Raw genomic sequence first — 21,292 nt, 5'->3', positions numbered from 1 at the left:
ATGCTTGGTGTGCTCTAAAAAATTAATACTCAAAACATGCTTTCATTTTTTGTCAGACTGCAAGTAATCTATTTGACTCTCCTTGAGGCAATCTGGTTAGAACAGTGTATCTCCAAATTAGGGTAATGCTGGTAATTACATGATATTTAGGATGTGCTAGTTAGGATAACAAACAGAATACAGACAGGGCGATTGTAACTCAGTTTATAGTAGAGACCCAAGGACCTTGACTAAAGTGACAAAATGAGTCTTTCTTAAAAGAAGGTAAATTATTTAGATAATACAATTAAATTTAAGTGAGAAGACATATGCATGCAAACATACCATTAACAATTCTATTAATGCATCCTAATTTTAATAAACATTCACTTAGATTTTTTTAAAGATTTGTTTATTTATGCCTACAAGAACTGGAGGTCAGGTCAGAAGTGTGGGCAGTGAGAGGATTCACCAAAGACAGAGTGGGGAACAGAACAGGCAGATTTACTGAAATACACTGCTGAGGGGAGCAGTGGGCAGGACAGGAGAGGTCTGCTGCCCCATGTGGGTTGCTCCCTGGCTAGGGATCAAACTTGTGCTGCAGTGGCTGTGGATAGCTTCAGAGGTTGCATCTTAACCCCTTGCGCCACAAGGGAGGCCCAACATTCACTTAGATTGGACAAGGAGAATCAACCATATGGCAAAACCTGGGGAAGCACTGGCCGTCCATGAGTGAATGGCACACAACTTTGTTTTTCAGGTTTTACTATGGCTTGTGCACACACCATTACAATTACTAAGTTGCTCTAAAAGCAAATTTTAGGAGGGACAGAAAGAAAAAACATTACCCAGGGCAAGACAATGAAGGCTTTAAGATCAGATCTGGGCCAGAAAGTCAGAGAGAACTTCTGGGTGAGATGATGGCATTGTTGTGCAATAGGGGGAGAAAGAGCCCCAACATCTGGTACCAAATTCTCTCCTCTTCTTTGGAACCTGCTCTTGTCTCAATGCCCTATCTCCTTTGGAACCTGCTCTTGTCTCAATGCCCAAATGATTTTTTTTTTCTTACAACTCTCCTCAGCACTTCTTTCAGCTTTGCTCCCTAAGTTTGTTTTACGATGAGTAGTCATATATCACTTCCCAGTTTTAAAGGTCATGATGTGATTCTCTGAGTATGTCCACCATATAATTACATCAACTATGCTATTCCAATACTATCCACAGCCTGTGGGTCCTTGTATTAGTTTCTATTGCTATGTAAAACATGATGACACTTTTTAAAACAGCTTTATTGAAATATCCTTGACCTATAAAAAATGCATATCATAGAAAAGAGAGCCTACAACGAAGTTCCTGAAGAATGAAAGCAATTAGAGGGATACAATGACTAGGAGCAGGAAATAAGAGAGAAGGCTGGAAAATTATTTGTATTATAGAACAGGAAGTTATATAAAATGAAGACTGATAATTGACTATTAAATGTGGCAAAATGGAGTCATGGATATTATTTAGTTGATACAGGCTCAGTGACGTGAGGGGTCATTGGTGGGAGTGCATTAAGGAAAAGAATGGGAAGAGAAAGTGAATGTTCCAGCAAAGAGTTTTGCTGTGAAGAAGGGCCAAAGCATAGCACACATGTGTGAGCATGTAAATAAACCATTTTTGTGTTTTTGACCAATATGACCCAAGTTCTTAATTTGCTATGCAAAACTTAATATTAGTTTAATATATAAATATATAGTATTAACAAGACATAGTTATATAGTAGGTATGCGAGCTGAGCAATAGGAAAGAGGTGCCAGAAGGAATTAAAGATGATTCCTGGGCCTCCCCCGGTGGCGCAGAAGGTTGAGCACAGCGCTGTGAAGCTGTCTGCAGCCTCTGCAGCGCCAGTTCAATTCCCAGCTGGCCAAGGAGAATCCCACATGGCGAAGTAGATCTCTCTTGTCTCGCCCTCTGCTCCCCTCAGCAGTGTTTTAGGTCCGTCTGCCTATTCTGCTCTCCACTCCATCTCTGGTGAATCCGCTCACCCTCCCGCCAATCTGGCCTGTACCCCAGCTCTTATATAAATAAAATAAATCTTTAAAAAATAAATAAATAAATAAAGATGATTCCTGCTTCCTATCCTAAGCAAGAATTCTCACCTGGAAATCGTCAAGCTTCAACCTGAAAACCATGAGTTTTAACTACTAACCAAGACTTCCTAATTCATTGTTTTCTGAGAATGGGGAAGTTTTTCAATTTTTTGATCCTTTTTCCTCAATTTTTATGATTCATCTTAAATCATTCTCTTCTAGAAACACAAAAAAAGTCTACTAACCTTCACCTTCTTCTCCATTGCATTATTCAAACATTCTGAACATTGTTATTTTTCCTATCACCAGTTTTCTTTCCTAATCTAACATATCCCAATTATCTTTAGCTATACTGTATCTTTCTAAATCTTTCCATTAGTCTTTTTTATTTGAAGCCACTACATTCTATTAGTCACCCAAATTTAAAACTTTTCAGTTATTTTAACTTCTGTTCTCAAAATTGACATAAATTATTCTCTAAATTATCTTAATTATATCTCCATTGTGCCTTTCACATTCATTCTGTAGAATAGTGCTAGAGATTTCATAATAAGTTCACTCTATTCTCATTGACTGTTCTCATCAACTTTTTTTTTTTTTGTCAGGTTACTATGCCTGTGCATTTTATTTCTTGCATATTTTTCATTAATAGCTGACACCGGCTGTGCCCACTCTTATTATTAAATGCACACTGTTGAATTATGGATGCACAGAGACAGTCCATGAGAAATCTTACTATCCTGGAATCACAGGGAGTTTTCTCCACTAACTTGAAGTGAGCCAAACCTTGTTTTGAATATTCAAGAGGGCAGGTTTTATTTGTGGGAGCAGAGATTGAGAAAATAAAGGAAATAACAGCTCCAAATTCCCTCCCTGATGTGATGATACCAAAATTACATATTTTTTCAACACTGTTTTAAAGATGCATAATCTGGAACATGACAAAAGGAGCAATCTACCCTTGGTTCCTTTTTTTTAGAGCGACAACCAGCAGTGCTCGTTTACCTTGATGTGTTTCACTTTTGGCCAAGTGGATAGACTAAAGAACAAACCCACAGAGGTAAGAGAATTCAGTGCTATTTGATAAAGAGTGGCTTTGTTGGCACTTTTCTCTCCGAACAGCAGGATTACTGAAAATAACAGGCTCCAACACGTTTCTTTCACAGAGTCACCAAAAATAGTTCTTTTGTCATCTCCCTTAATGGAGCTAAAAAGTCACTTTCATAGAAATTAGAAGCAATGCTAAAGCTTGTCTGGTTTCTCCTAGCAGGTATGCAGTTGAGGGCAAATGAACAGTCTCTACTGTTGATTACATGTTGAGCACAAGTTTGGGGGAGGGGAAGCTGTTAGAATAACCAATTTCTTTAGCAATGACCAAAAAAGAAAGAGCAGAAAAAAAGGAAGAAATTGGAGTAAGAGCAAAAAGACAGCACAGGTGCTGCACATTCTTTCTTCCATTCTGGACACAAAGAGCATCACATTTTCCTTCCTATCTTAGTTTGCTTCCCACCTGCCCACATGTCAGAGGTAGAAGGAGGAACGATCTAAACAGTGTCTTCCAGTGGTCGATCAATAGAATTAGTGAATTTTAAATGTTAATGCATTCCATTCTGGACAATGGGGAAGACATTCCAATTCTTCAATTTTTTATCCTTGACTTAGATGTACCAAAAGATAGAAAACCTGTCTAACATGTAATTTATCTTCCGATAGACTTAAAAATGAAAATAAAATATAAAAAGAAAAATTTGCTCATGAAGAAAAATCAATCGCCTGCGTGGCTTGACGTCCAATATTTTTTAGCAAGCATATAACTGTTGTCTCAAAGAGAATAAGAGTGTTTCCAGCAGAATGAAAGGATTTAGTTTTCAGTCTGAGTATATTTCTAATTTTCATATTTATTTCTGTATATTTCATATGTATTTCTGTATATTTCCTTTAAAAATCTAATAATGAACAAAGAGCATAGGACTTGCATATGTGTTTGCTTATCCACATTTCAGGAACCTAATAGATGGAAATGCAACTATCTAATAACTGCATCATATAAATCTGCTCATTTCCACCCCTCATTGCTGCAGGAAATGAGAGAAACATAGGGGGGTTAATTGTTTTATTCAGAAAGGAAGCATATCCACCCTACTTATTGCAGGACTAATAACATAGTATTAATATCATTATTAGATGCCTTATTAATATCAGCCACTCCACACCGTTGGGACTTCCTCGGAGTGTAATGGTCAATCTCCAAGAACAACCCCAGAGAGACACTGAGATTGGGGCCAAAGGTGGGACTGCTTCTTGGACTTTGTTTCATGCAGCAACTCTTCCACTTCATCCTTTTCATCTCTAATTTCAACCATTTCAAGAAGAAAGACTAGATCCCATTTTCCACTGGAAAGACACTCAGAGAATTTGCAGATATGTTTTAAATCCAGCTCAGCAAAGGTGAAAAGCTGTCAGAAAACAGGGGGAATCTTGGGAAATGGAACAGAATTAAACAAACATTTCATATCACCAAAGGTTGGTCCTGAAGTTTCTTAAATGGCAGAACCATGACTCTAACCTGCTAGGATGAATACTTTCCATCCATTTTCAAACTTTCCACTTCTGATATATCTTAGTCAAAGTAACCAGGCAACTGTACTGGAAGCCAAGTGGTGCTTGTGCAGACAGTGGTGGGACTTAGGAGTGTGAATGACAGCAGCAGTCTCATCATCTCTCTGAGTCAAGAAGGGTATGCTCAGCCTTTCCCTTGGTCAGCCCACAATCGGACCAGGGACAATCTGGAAACTCTCTTCTGTCATTTTTAGTTTATATTTTATAAAGAACTTTCCAAATTCAGATCCCTTACAGCAAATCTGATGGCGATACTGCAGAATTTTTAAATATGGAAATTCAAAATTATCACTATTGTGAAATAATCTGTCAAACTTTTTTTTAAAGGCATAAGATGAGTCTTTATTAGGAAGAAAACCTGGTAATCACTATCTGCAATCACTGATCCATCTGGATTTGCCTTTCTGTTGGTTTATTTGACTTAGAGAAATTACATCATAACTATCTTAATTGAAATTTCTGGCTGTACATCTAGCACTTAAGCCATATAAATATAAATAAATAAAACATACTTCATAAATTTTACTAGCAATTTATGTCATTTTCTATGAAAAATCTTAAGCAATATGCTGGATTTTTGCATTTTCATCAAAATGAACACAAATTATCTTAGGAACAACTAATAGTAATTTTGCAAACTTCTATGTCTATAGAATGCCATATAGAAGCAAATAAAAATAATATTAGATATTAAGAAGTAGATCAGAGGGCCTTCCTGGTGGCCAAGGGGTTAAGACACAACCTATAAGTTAACTGCAGCCACTGTAGCAAGATTCGATTCCTGGCCAGGGAGCAACCCACATGGCGCAGCAGACCTCTCCTGACTCGCCCGCTGCTCCCCTCAGCAGTGTATTTCAGTCAGTCTACCTGTTCTGTTCCCCAATCTGTCTCTGGTGAATCCTCTCACCGCGCCCCCCCACCCTACACCTCTAGCCTGTACCCCAGCTCTTGTATGCATAAAAATAAAATAAATCTTTTAAAAAAAGTAAATTAGAAATAATTATTGGAGGTTTAAAAATGTAATATAAAATTATTATGATCTAGATAACCTAGAAGATAAATTTTGTAAGTTTTAGGCAACCTATCATCATTCTTGTGATTCAAAATTCAATAAATGCCTACAACTGCCTAATGCTGTAAAGCATAATGAAAGTGTCAAAGTGGAATAGAATGAAAATTATGACATTAACATTTGTAGCCATTGAACACTTTCAAACTATAGTTCAGGCCTGAGTGCAACAGACATCTTTTCCAGTTTTCATAATCAAACATATACAACTTGTTTCTACAATGGCATCCTGTGCTTGAAATGGAAATGCACATGTGTTCTCATGCCATTGTGTCTAAGGAAGGTGATTTCTCTAAAGCCTGCTTTTCATTTATTTTGGAAACAACAGGAACACAAATGGGTATTTAGGAATGGAGATACCCATTAATATTAGTCATGATTTACAAGGTAATGGCTTGGTAACTTTAACTGTATTAGCTACATCCTTAGCTTTATAACACCCAACAAACACAATTCAATTCATTTCCTGTACATATTCACTACTCAAGGAATTTATATGAGTGCCACTGGATGCCAAACCCACATCCAATGTTCAAGGAGCTTAAAGTCTAATATCAGAGAGAAGCAAATTGAGCATTCTAATGCTGTTTGCTGATGGTGTGATAAAGGATGCAAGCCTTGTGAGTCAGGGGATATTTCATGGTGAATTTAACGTCTAATATTAAAAAGAACCAGACTGGAAAGATGCAGCTTGCTCAAAGGACTACAGAGGACTGGGTGCTAGGGGAGGGGAGAAGACACAGCATAGAGGGGTCTCTTGCAAGCAGCTTATAGTTTGTGGTGAATCCACCCATGCTGAGAGACGTGCCATCAGCAGCCACAACCTTGGCTTTGACCATGGCTTGTTCTATGTTCCATTTCATTGAATGACTGGGATTTTACTAAGCAGAATTGGACTTGCCTTATCATTTGTTTGTTTACTTGCAGCAATGCCATGATGGCATGTGGGGTCTTGCATGAAATATATATGCTGCATTATTCTTTATGTTGAAGATGCAGAGATTCTGAAATGAAGGAATAATATGGGACTTATAAATTTCCTTTGCCATTTAATTTTAAACTTTAGAAAGTACAGGTTTACTTAAATATACAACACAAAAGTTTCCATCTTCTTCTTCATCAGAACATTGATCTCTTTCTTTTCTTTTACTTTTTACATTCTTCCTTTTTTTTTTTTTTTGCATTAGTTCCTTTACTTCTAGAGTAAAATTGACTGACAGAATTCAATTTGTAGGTTCCAACAGAAGCTGTCTTTTGATTATAACTATAGTGTTTGAGTCTATGAATGGAACATAGATGAATAACCAACCCTAAGACTGAGTGACATTTAATAAAAATACTATTTGTTTAACCTGATTGTGATGTTTCTGAATCATAAAACATTGAGCATTATGATGGCTGCCAGGCTATCTTATCTGCTACTTGATTTTAAGTGACATCTGTGGGATTTTTATGTAAATTGATGTTTTCTTTTTCTTACTTACACATCAGAAAGTAAAAGGATTCAGATTTTTGACATCACCGAGTATTGTAGGGGCGAAATAGTAAATGTCTTTAGGAGAAGTATGGCTTTTATTCTGGAAAGCATGACACATTATAAACCTCTCCATCACTGTAATCAGCCTCCTGACATGAAAATAGCAGTGCTAGACATACATCTATTTCCATATCAAGCAGAAGGCTGTAGGTGAAAACACAACACAGAAGGTTAGTCATTGGAAAGAAAGTGTATGGGTACATTCTGAAGATATTTGTTTAATATTTGTGTTTACTTTGCAAGGCTGTGCTCCCTTTGGTTAATCTCCAGGGTGTTTTGGCAAGTCTGTCACCTGAAGTGCGTGACTAATCCAGATTGTGACTCAGTAGATCAAGAGAGATTAACCTGCTCACAAAATATTCATTTCATGGGTGAGGAGCTCTCTGGATTGCCATCCTGTTCTACTTTGTAATACTCTGAGCATATTACACAATCCAAGAGCTCCATTTCAGCTTATGTTTTCATTTTATTTTCTTTTTTCTCTCTGATTTCCCAGGGTCTCTGTTTTTCCTTTTTGAAAACTGGAGTGATTGCTGCTTAGTATTTACCCAAAGAGTTGAAAACTTATGTTCATGCTAAACCTGCACATGGATTTTATAGCAGCTCTATTTATAATTACCAGAACTTTGGAGTAAAGAAGATTCCTTCCCTGGAAGAATGAATAAAATGTGGTACATCCAAATAGTGGGATACAATTCAGCACTAAAATGAAATCAGTGATGAAAGGATACAGGAAACTTTAAATGCATATTACTGAAAGAAAGAAGCCAATCTGAAAAAGACTACATACTGTGATTTCAACTCCATGACATTCTGGAAAAGCAGAACTATGGAGAAATTAAAATGATCACAGCTTGCATGGGGAAAGGAAACTGAGTAGATGAGCACAGATTTTTAAGGCAGTGAAACTACTCTGTATGATGAATAGAAGTTGATAACCATTTGTCCAAATCCATAAAATGTACATCAGCAAGAGTGAACCCTAATGTCAGCTATGGACTTTGGGTGATGATGATGTGTCAATGCTTGTTCATCAGTTTCATCAAATGTACCATCTGGTGAGGGATGTTAAATTGGGGGGAGCAGTGTACCTGGGAACTAGGCCAGGGAATATATGTAAAATCTTTTCACTTTCCTCTGAATTGTGCTGCAAACCTAAAATTGTTTAAAAAAATAAAATCCTTAAAAAACATTAATACTGTGTGACTGGGAAAATTGACTATAACTTCTCATGTGATATTAATATTAGGATTGAGAATATAATTTGAGAAAATTGAGAATATAATTCAATGCTTTTGGATGTGCCGATGAAAACTTTGGAACGTAGCTGGACTTCGTGCTCAATATTATTGAAGACTCGTGGCTATTTTGTCCGCTGTCTCGAACACCTTCCAATGCCCACATTACCTACTAGGCTTCAAACATTTAATTCACTGAGAAGATTATCTTGAATGAAAGTGAAGGTTTAAGTCAGTATTGAAACATCCACACACATGGGGGCCTCCCTGGTGGCGCAAAGGGTTAAGCACCACACTATGAAGCAAACCGCAGGCTCTGCTGCATAAGTTTGATTCCCGGCCAGCCAGGGAGCAACCTGCATGGCGCAGCAGACCTCTTCTGTCTCACCCGCTGCTCCCCTCAGCAGTGTATTTCAGTCTGCCTGTTCTGTTCCCAACTCTGTCTCTGGTGAATCCTCTCACACCCCACACCTCTGGCCTGTACCCCAGCTCTTGTATGCATAAATAAATATATTTTTAAAAAAAAGAAAGAATCATCTGCACACATATTTGTTACTAAAATGTGTAGAAATGGATAACACCAGAGGAACATCAGTCACAACACTTCACTCCTGGGTGTGGGGATGTATCTGTGAGAATGAAGGAGGGAAGCTAGCGTGAGCAGCGTTCATCAAACAAAGTAGGTCTGACCTCTCTGTAAAATGTCCACTCACTGCATTATTTATCTCTTCCAGCTGCACTTTTTTGCTTATTTTCTTCCTCTGGGCTGTTAGTTTTTACTACTTTATATTGCCAGGGTCTCTTCTAACTTCCCATCTCTAGCCTGCTGTTTCTATAATGAAGTAGATTAGGACTTGAGAGACTGACGTGTTCTCAGACAGCTGAAACGCAAAGCTTTAAGTCTGGTCTCAAGAATTCAGGCTACCAGGGGAGAAAGGAGGGGTGGGGGGACAGGAAAGTGGGCAGGAGGCACAATGGACTCTGGTGGAGGATTACAGGTGCCTGGGTAGTGAGTGTGGTATGGGAAGAACACTTGAAGAGTGTGGTCCTATACCTCTAAATCATCTACAATGCTGTAAACCAATGATACTGCCGTTAAAAAAAAAAGAAAATGAAAAAAAGAAGAAAAATATTTCCTACTCTTCAGTATGTTTATAACTGTTTCAAATGTATGTCTGCATTTAGTTCTTCAGGTTTAATTAGAGGTAAAATCAATAACCCTTTCCTAAAAACCAGTAATATTGCATGAAAAGGAGTTCACTTTCCAAGTTTTTTAACAAGAAGAATAATAATGCGTGTCAACCCCAAATTTACAACCAGTTTCCTAAAATATAACAGAAACAATAAATGATCAATGTACAAATTTTAAAAAGTTTGCTCCTTGTGACAAAACAGAGGCTGGCTAATTTCCAAGATGACAGAGGTTATAGGAGGAAAATGAAGGTATTATACTCATCAATTTTTATTTACTATTTCCTTTTGTGAACTAAGTAAAAAATTGAACATAAAATTGGAGATTAAGGGTTCTTAATTAATAAAAAGTAACGAAAAAGAAAAAGAAATTTGCAGCTAGATAGTAAGGAAATAAATTGTCTCACAACTTGTTTAATACATACATACCTGTTTGCAAATAGGTTTAATAGATTTTATTTCTGAATTTTTAAGGTAGCATCTCACTCAATGTCATTTCACAGATGAGTAGTTTGATAAGATGTATAATTTTTATATAATTTGTCTATAATACAAAAACACTTAAAATAAAATACAACCTATTGTTAAATGGCATCGTATAATCCTTTCCCTGCAGTCAATCTTATTTGAACAAATGGATAATAAATTTTAAAAATGATCTCTAAAACAATCTCACCAACACCACCAGAAATGCTGGGAAACTGCCTGCTGATCTAGCTCACAGACACAACAGCATCATAAAACTGTAAAAGACCTGCTGTTTTTGCAATGATTTATTTCACAACCAATAATTAAAAGATTAGGAAATTCCATCTATTGTTACAGATGTAGGGTGCCTAGTTGTTCCCACCCTCAGGTTCTAGGTTTTACATAACATTGAGTCATCCATAGGATCCAGCCTCCAAATCTTCCATAGAAGTTTTCAGGTATTAAAGGATTTACCTGAGTTCATTACAAGGACTTATCTTAAATTTAAACTAAAACTTAGTTTCACTGAAGACATCTGCTTATCTAACCAAATCCATGGATACCTGGAGCAGCAAACATGTCCAAATGAGGCAAGAGGCAGGTTCTTATGAATGATCTGGGCAAAAGTTTTCAAAATAGCAGTAAATAATTTTCAAGATTATCAAATTTGCTACTGGAAGAGTATGAGACTACAGATACAGGAAATTGGGAGGTATCAAAAGTTGTTCAAAGGGAATGAGATCACATCCACAGTTTTGGAAGATGGCATCATGAGGTGTCTGGATTTTTTCTTTCATTCATCACTTCCCTCCACTACAGTTCCTCAGAGCCCCTGAACTTGGCCACATTCCTGAACTCCCACACTGGGACAGTAACATTGTTTGACCCATTGATTCTGGCTCATAGTTTTAGCTGTAAGAATTGTCTTTCTTTAAGCTGTTGATATTCCATGAGCTCTCCTCTATTCTCTGAGATTTTCTTTTACTCAAACACAAATTTGCAGTTAGAAAGCAACTTTATTTCCATTTAGATTGCTCTTGTCTCAGCAAGACACCCAAGATTTCAGGTACAACAGCCTATTGAGCAAAGTCAGCTATATTCTTTTATATGAATTTAGCTCATTTAGTTCAGTTCTTATGTTTTTAAAAACACATTGCTTTGAGAAAATGTAAACAAAATTATACTTAATCCAACTCTTCCCATTAGCATGTAGATTGTAACTTACTTGAATAGCACCACATCTTTGTAGTACCTCTGTAAATCACTGGAAAGAGAGGCCAAGACTTAATAAATAATTTCAGAAATACAAAAATCCCAGGAATGATATATTCTACTTTATAGCTACACAAAAATATACTCATTGGGGATGTACACCTGAAGAGATATAAATCCATTTCCCTGAATCATATACAATGTTGTAAACCAATACCACCTCAATAATAAAAATTAAAAAAGAATTTTTTTTAGGTTAATGTTGCTTAACAACATTATATATGATTTAGAGGTATAGGATCTCCCCCTTCAGGTATTGTTACCACACCACACCTACTACCAAACACCCATAATCCTCTACCATTGTCTACTTCGCTCTTTGTTCTTCTCCCTCCCTCTCTGGTAACCTCAGGTCTACAGTCACATATCTAGTGTTTGCTATTGGTTTGGCTTTATCTAACCCTTTGTTTTATTTCTCATTGTATAAGTAACACGATCTAGTATTTGTCTTTCTCCTGACTTATTTCACTTAGCTTAATTCAGTTCCCTCCTTGATACTGCAAATGGCACAGAGTTTATCTTTTTTTTATAGCTGGTTGGTATTCCCTCTGTGTATTTACCACATCTTCCTCATCCACACCGGTGTTATTGGGCACTTAGGTTGTTTCCATAGCTTGGCTATGTAAACAATGCTACAATGAACATAGGTGTGCATATATCCCTCTAAATTAGTGGGGTTTGTTGTGTGTGTGTGTGTGTTTTGTCTTCTTAGGAGTGGAATTTCTAGGTCATATGGTATATCAATTTTCAATACTTTGAGAATTTTATTCTCAATTATAACAATAATCCTGAGACCCTAACGCTTATGTACTTCTCTTTATATTCACTTTTATTCTGGTTTCATTTTAATTGCTACTTAAAATTATTTTCTATTTTAGGTAGAATGTTACTAGAAATAATAATACAATGACTTCTCAATAAAAAAAGAAAATTGTGGAACAACATATAAAGATACCAATTTTATCATGGTCTGATTGCTATAAGAAAAGAGTTAAGTTCCTACAGCATACTTCTGGTCATGAAAATATCATCAAATTTTCAAATAAAGACTCAAAACACTTCTAGTATTAAAAATATGCATATATGCTCACCCAGTCTGCTAATAGACATTCAATTCATTTCCATTTTTCCCATTATTTTAACATTACTATGTATCTTTATTTGACTATTAAAATTTCATTTTCTGTGAACTGCTTATTCTTCTCTTTTGGTCTTTCTATTGGTGAAAGAACTTTAAATAGTTCAACTGCTAATTCTTTATAGATTACATGCACTGCCAATGTATTTATTTTTCCCATTTGTTACTTGTAAGTTATAGTTAATATAAGTATTGTATCAACTACTTAATGTATTATTTTATATCAGTCTATTTGTATGTATGTATGTATTCATGTATGTATCTATTTATTGTCTTCATAATTTTTGTTTTTCCTTTATGATTTTGTTTAAGTAATTCTTTTTCTCCTTTATGGTCATAGAGATTTTTCTTTATTTTCTACTGCATTTTTAAAGTTTTGCTTTTCACATTTAGTTTCCCATTTGGTAAAATTTTTATTTTTCTATCATCTACTTTTTCAACCTGGAGACCCAATTTCCAGTAATATTTATTGAAACAAACAAATATTTTTTTTAATCCATCACAGTATCTAACAAATTCTCTGGGACAAACCTGATGCTAATGGAATAAAATTTGATTAAATTAATTGGCCAAGAATTACAGAAAGGCCTTTTAACTCATTAAAGTGCCCAAGTATCTCATGGTCCCATGCCCTGAACTTGAGTAGTAGCATTGGGTCCAATTCTATGTCTTTCTCATTACAAAGTTGCAGATTCTCCAAGCTGAAATACCTGACTCAGTAGCATGCAAAATAAAGTTATTCTTAATGTGAATCAAAAGTTATAGAGAAAAACATTACTTTGTAGCCATCATTTTCCAAGAATGATATTTTATGTAGAGACTAGCAAATTGGCAGTCTGCCTTGTTTATCATTTTTTTCATGAATTAGATTGTAGTAAGCAGGACCTCACAAAATATTTATTAAGAGAAAAAGTAAACTTAACTGATTTAATATCAGACTGTTCTTGGCAGTCTGAAATATTGTATTAGTAAAACTTTCCAAGTTACACAACAGAAAGTTAAAATGATTGAAAAATATTCTAAACAAACGTTGCAGAAAATAAGTTTGTAAAAGATTAGAAAATCTCAGGATGGACATACAAATAAGTACTACTTAAATACATATAAAACAAGAATCTATAGGCTCTGGAGCTATCCTGAACTTTGACATTCTTGAATTAAGGTTTATTGCGACAAAATAACTTAAAGGTGACATGCTATGATAAAACGTGACTTTGTTATGAAATTGCACCCGAGTCTCTGTGACCCAGATGTGCTGGAGAATTTGGAAACACCCCTTGTTTTTAACCCCTTTTGTAAAGTGCTTATTCCTGGCATATTTTGTAATGAACTTTTTCCACTAACTATCAAATCTCAGAAAAAGTGTAATTTAAGAAAAGTAACAGAAGTTATAAGTGAATATTTCAGAGTACTCTGAATTTTTGAAAACTGTATGTTTATGAATATGGTCCATACAAATATCATCTATACAATTATAATTATGTACATATTATTATGTGTTATATATTTTATATTGTAATATTTTATATACATGCATGTATACCTATATAGACAAAAACATATATAGAAAAATAAAACAAAATATTATCAGAATATGTATTCCTTGATAATAAGGATTTGAGTGGTTTATTTTGGTTTTGCTTTTGTTTCTATTGCTGTTTGGTACTCTCCAAATCTTGTTCAATGAATTTGTATTACCTTTGCAATGATAAAAATATATATATATGTATGTATATATACATATATTTGTTTGGAAACTGGAAAGTAAGTAAACAGACAAGAAACATTAATCTGAATGTTCTAAATTGTAGTAAGTGCCAGAAGTCAGTTTTCCTCACTCCAAAGAGACACAGGTTCCAAAATCTGAGAAATGTGGACACCTCTGCCCCCTACTGTCCATTTCAGTAAGTATCCAACGATTCTCAACCTGCTGTAAGCATGAATTCCTTGGAGAGAGAGATATATATATATATCTGTGAAATTACAAAATCCTGTGCTCCTTCCACAGAGTATCTGAGACTAAGAAACCTCAGACTTAGAGAAAAATGAATTTAAAATCAAGGAATATTTTGATAGCTGTTAATGAAATAAACAAGGAAAAAACGAACTTACCTTGTAGGAACACAAATAGAAAGGAAACTAGATTTCTTTTCGTTTAAAAAAAAAAGTATTAGCATATATTCAAAAAGTACATATACATATTAAATATTATGTATTTAAATAGTATATATTAGTATAGTATATATTGATGCAAACATTTTTAAATGTTTATATATGCTTAGTACATATTAATATTGACAGTGCTAACATACATTTATGTGCTCTAATAACATTAATATGTTACATACAGGGCCTCCCTGGTGGCGCAGTGGTTGAGCGCTGGGTTGAGGAGCTGCCCGCAGCCTTTGCAGCGCTGGTTCGATCCCTGGCTGCTCCCCGGCCACCGGAGGAGGGTCCCATATGGCCCGCAGACCTCTCCTGCCGCCCGCTGCTCCCCTCAGCAGTGCACTTCGGTCCTTCTGCCTGTTCTGTTCCCTGCTCTGGCTCTGGTGAATTCTCTCACCCTCCCACTCTTCTGACTGTACCCAGTGCTTGTATAAATAAATAAATAAATAAATAAATAAATAAATAAATAAATAAATCTTTTTAAAAAATATGTTACATACATATTTTATAGTATATATTTACTTATGTATTTTATATACTTTGGAGATATATTTTACAGTTTTATACTCTTAACATTTGTGTGTATATATATTTCTATATCTGTAGTTTATATAGGTACAATATGGAGCATAATGTGTATATATGCTATATAGTATGCATATGTAGAGTATACACAGTACATATACTATACATTCATATATACTTTTACAAATGATTTTGCATTTGTCAGCCTTACTGTTTTTTAACAAGGATCCTCATCTATAACTAACATCTGCATTTTATCTATGACTGGTAAAAGATTTCCTCATTTTGAAATTATTTGAAGTTTCAATTTCTTTCAGAAGCTGACACATCCAAGGTTTTTTGTTACTGTTATTTATTAAATTCAGTCTTTCCTCAGAGCCAGGCCTGATATAGTAAAGTCTTCACATCTACTCTCACAAGTAATTTATTTACAGTCAGGACAAGACATTGAGGCCAAGTTCCTCTCTTTCTCAACAGTTCCCATTGAATTCAGTTACGTGTTTGCTTGAAGGGAAAATGTAGACAATGTGATAAATACAGCCGTGCTTTATCCATGACCAAACTGAAACCTGCCTCAACTGAGTCATAGTTAAGGAAGCAAATGGACTGAAAAAAAGGGAAGAAACAAAATCCTCACACTGTTTCTTTTCTTCCCCTTCCCTCACCCCTTTCTTCTCTCATCACTCTCCCCTCCACCTTCCTTTCCTCCTTTAGTCTCTCTACTCTCATCTACTCTCCCTCTAGTCTGCCTGATTTGTGGGTGACCACAGAGAATTAGGGCCTGGGGCATGTGAAGCAAGGTGACCACTACATAATCTGGAACCCAAACACTGGTATCAAATGGCAAAGGAGAATTCCTGCACAAAAGTCATCTTATGGCAACTAAACATGTTGAAAAACAACCACATTTTGCTCCTATTACTCTTGAGGGAACACAAGGTAGCCAAGAATACAGTTAGGCAATATCTCCTTTTCAATAAATTACTGAAGCTATATGCCAGATAGACTCACGTACAGACAGTAACTCTGCACTCTGTATCTGGCAGTGACAATACGAATCATTGTCATTTTAACATGAATCTATTAGCCTAGCACTGGCCTCGCCTGCTCTGTTGCCAGCATATTGGTGAGCAGACTGCAATGGAAGTAGCCAGCAGCAAACCATGCCAGGCACTGCACTGACTTGTTCCAATTTTTGTGTTTTTCTTCTCTCTCATTTCTCAGGGAAAATTAGTCTTTTCCCTACATGTGGAAGAACTGGAAATGGGAGCACGCATCTCAGCTCCTCACCCAAGAGCTTCTTTCTATCCCGCGTGTCACCTGCTCAGCCTCCTCTTCCACAAACCCCATTAGCCGCAAGCAACAAAGCAGCTAACCATGTTCTGGGTTTCCTTTCAACTCTGAGCATGTGGCTCACAAGGCTCTAAAAGATCCAGCCTTCTAAATGCTCCTTCTCTAAATGTTGTTTCCTGTGCACTTTGCTCCAATCCGGTCCCCATGCATGTGCCAGCGGCCCCATTTTCAACCAGACAGCTCCATTGCTCTTATCTGTTTCTGGCTGACACGTAGATTATCTCTTGTGTTCACTTTGCTTGCCAACATACTTTAATGCCTTTGAACTCCAACACATAAAGCAAATGAAAATGTGCACTACTCTAAGAACAGAGCTAGTGTGGAAAGCACAGCTGTGTCCAGATTGTGTCCGATTGTCTATTGAAAAGTCCTGTTGAGGAATCTAGAAAACTTAAATAAGGGACCAGGAAAATGAATATAAGAAAGTGAAAATCAAAATCAACAAAAAACTATGAACCAGAGACACTTTTAGGGGGGCGGGGGCGGGAGGGGAGGGATTGGGGTCAGAATGGGGGGGCTGCAATTGTATGGGGAATATAACAATAAAATTTATAAAAAAAAAAAAAAAAGAAAAAAGAAAAGTCCTGTTGATCTCTGAGTTATTGTGGAACAAATGAGCAACATCCCCCACCTCAACTCATTCTCAATTCCTCTCTATGAATCCACATGTGGACTAATTTACATGTTTAATTGCATATTATTCATATGTATAGTTTCCTATAACTATCATTATAGATTACAAAAACATATTATCCAGACAAATTGTAGTTTTATAATGATAAAGTGTTAAATTATAGAAAGTCTTTTTATTATATCATCACAGCAATATTTTCTTAATTTGTTGCAGTTGAGTTTTAATAACAGAAAACTTCAAAAGGATAACCTGAGAAGTCAATTAGAAAATGCTACATATTGTGTTATTCCAACTAGATAACATTCTGGAAAAGGCAAAATTATTGAGACAGTAAATAATTAGTGGTTGACAGAGGGTCGTGGGAGGGAAAGTATGAATATGTCCAGCACAGAGGGTTTAGGGCAGTGAAAATATTCAGCATGATACCATAATGAATTCATGTCGTTATATTTTTGTTCAGTCCCTCAGAACACGTAACAGTGAGAGTAAATCCTGATGCTAACTATGGACACTGGGTGGTGATGATGTGTCCACGTGTGTGCATGTAAGGTCATCAATTGCAACAGATGTGCCATCTGGTGGGAATGTTGACAATGGGGGAGGCTGTGTTTCTGTGGAGACTGGGGTTATCTAGGAAATCCCCACAACATCTTTCAGTTTTGCTATGAACCTAAAATGGCTCTAAAAAATAGTATCGAAAAAAAAAAAGTTAGCCAGAAGCAAACAGTTTTTTTCAGTAAAAAAAAAGTTTGAATAAAAGCATCGGAATCATTTAAACACTTTTCTACAAAGAACAAATAAATATTTTTGCTAGTTCTATTAACCCACACACATAATCCTAGTCCCAACTAACCTGATTTTTGTTTCTTCCTCCTTCACGCTTGGGATTTTTATCTTTGTTTCTTTGATTGTCATATTCCCCATAAATGCCAGTCCTCAGACCAACCTGTGGAAGTGACACACTACTCCAAAGATCTTAATTTTCTGGGGAAAGGATGAATTCTTTGTCACATTTTTTTTTCTTTTGGGTTTGATTTGGTTTTTCTTGGTTTGTTTTTTGGGTTGGGTTTTGTTTTTAGTTTTTTTACTTTAGTCCAAATCAAAATAACTCAAGAGTGGCAGGGGCGAAGTACCATGATAAGTAAACAGGTCCGGGGGCATTTCACCCAGCGGCTATTTGCAGATAGCAGCTGCGTGAGTCATGCAGAACACCCCATTTCTGACTCAGGACAGAGTTGGGTTTCCAGGCCCTTCGCACAGACCAGTACACTGGGTGATGTCAACTAATCCAATTACACAAGTCAGTACTCAAACAAACGCTGTGTTCATTCAGCTTCCAGTCAGAGATTCCGATGGCACAGCCAAGTGTGTCTCGGTGGCACAGAAAAAGCTACTGATAATAGAATCCGCTGCAAGGCCAGCTTAGAAAAGGCTCCTGGCTTAAACAGATTTCCCTGTCAATATCCTATTTGTCACTTTAGGACAGGGTGTCACTCCAGTGAGCTAGGTTTCATGGAGTGTTTTCGGTTTCCTTGTTGATTTTTAAATGCCTCTCTTAAGGAATCTGTGTGAGGAAAAGACCTATTTTTATTCATAATGAGTTCTCCATCTGTCTTGGTATTTCCTATAAACAGGGATTAACGGCCTGCATGTTAGCATATTTTAATCTGTGAACTATCCAGAGTCAAAATATCTTTTTAAAGAGTAACATGATGATATGAACATTCTGTTTCATTACGTAGAACTGATAGCTACTAAAGATTCTAAACCACTCAAAGAAGAATGGCATTGAAAATTAAATTTAAGGAACATTGCATTCGCAACAATGAAACTACATACTGGCTTGATTTTTTTTTTTTTTTTAAACCAGTAGAAAAGCATTCTCACCAAATGTTTATAATGGGCACTTTTATTTCTGGGAGTTCTTCCTTCTTTGGGTGTTGGAAATAATTTTAAGAATGGTGGTCAGAAAATGGGCGTTCTTCCACCATTGATTAATTGTGATATCTTGAATGTAAACTTTCGGTTCTCTGTTCTTAGGCTTCCTCTGACATAAAATGAAACCAAAATCGCCTGAATCTGACTGCAGAGTTTGTTGAAAGGATGAAATGAGTAGAGGTGAAAGTATATAAAGAATTTCCCAAATATGTCAAATACTGTCATGATTGAGGCTAAGGGGCTTTTGGTGAGATTTTATCATGACTATATAAATAAATGGGCACTGAAGACTCACTGGCTTCACAAAATCAACATTTTCAAAGGACTGTATGACAGATGCCATTGTGAGGTTTTTTTGTTTTTTTTTTTTGTACAAAGGTTGCTTAAAGCATTGGAAGTGAGGAAGTAAAGTACTTCTGTTAAAAATGACTCCTGTGTCTAGATATGTTCATTTTTAGTCACTTTTAAAAATATATGTATGTATATATTTAGGATAAAGTCTGTTTCTCCCTTTCATGGTTGAGTCTTTTTTTCCTCACATATTTTTTAATTGAGACTAAAAGAGCATGAAATTCACATTTTAAAATGTATACTTTAGTGGTTTTCAGTATATTCACAAAAGTGTATGTTCATCCCCACTATGTAATTCCCAAATATTTTCCTACCACAAAAGGAAATCCCATCCCTATTAGCAGTGACTCCTTTATCCCCAAACCCCTTAGCTTCTGGCAAATGTTAATCTAGTTCATTTTCTCTATTGATTTGCTTTTTCTAGATTGGCCATTTTTCAATTATAAAATAGCCTTCTTTAGTAATAATTTTTAATTTAAGTTACTTTGATTGATTTTAGTGTAGCCTCACCAGTTCTCCCTGTCTACTGTTTGTGTAGTCTATTACTTTCCATCCTTGTCTTTTCAGCCTAGTGTCTTTGAATTTCAAGTGTATATTATAAATACCGTATAGTTGGAACATATTTTTAATACATTTTGCCAATGTCAGAATTTTGATTAAAATGATAATTCATTTATTTTTAATATATTTTTATTGCAGTAACAATGGTGTACAACACTGTATGATTTCGAGGAATAGAATCACCTGCTTCAGGTATTGCTATCAAACCACACCCACCCCCAAGACACCCACAGACCTCCACCATAGTCTATTTTTTTTTTCTAAGATTTATTTATTTATTTATACAAGCACTGGGTGCAGTCAGAAGCGCGGGAGGGTGAGAGAATTCACCAGAGCCAGAGCAGGGAGCAGAGCAGGCAGAAGGACCGAAGTACACTGCTGAGGGGAGCAGCGGGCGGCAGGAGAGGTCTGCGCGCCATGTGGGGCCCTCCTCTGGTGGCCGGGGAGCAGTCGGGGATCGAACCGGTGCCGCAGAGGCTGAGGGCAGCTTCGCAACCCAGCGCTCAACTGTTGCGCCACAGGGGAGGCCCCACCATAGTCTATTGTGCCACTCCCCATTCTTCTCCCACTCTGGTAGCTTCAGTTCTGTATCCAGATTTCTAGGGTTTGTTATTGGTTTGACTTTATCTAGGCCATTGTTTTGTTCCACTATACTCTACCTATAAGTGATTTCTGACTTATTTCATTTAGCATAATCCCCTCCAGTTGCATCCCTGCTTCCACAAATGGCAAGAGTTTATCTTTCTTCATACAATGAAATGGAAGTTAATTTATTTACATTTAATATACTTACCGCTGCATCTGCATAGCTCTATTTTCTATACATTTATAACTTAGATCTATTCCTCTATTTCTCCACTACTGTCTTCTTTCATATAAAACAGATTTTTCAAGTGTACCACACTAATTCCCTTTTCATTTCATTTCTTACATTTTCGAGATACTTTCTTAGCACTTGAACTAGAAACTCATAACTTAAACTACAGCAATCTGGTTGGAATAAACACCTACTTAATTTCAATATTACACAATAATTTTGCTCCAATTCAATTCCTTCCCTCCTCACACCTTGAGTGATTATTCTCAAACTACATCTTATGCATGCATGACTGAGACAGATTTATAAATACTGGTTTTTACTGGTTTATGTAACTGTTTTATAAGTTAGAAGAAAAAAT

Source organism: Talpa europaea (assembly GCF_964194135.1).
Source record: "Talpa europaea genome assembly, chromosome: 14".
Lineage (NCBI taxonomy): Eukaryota > Metazoa > Chordata > Mammalia > Eulipotyphla > Talpidae > Talpa > Talpa europaea.
The sequence above is the reverse complement of the archived record's forward strand: the minus strand, read 5'-3'. Positions refer to the sequence as shown.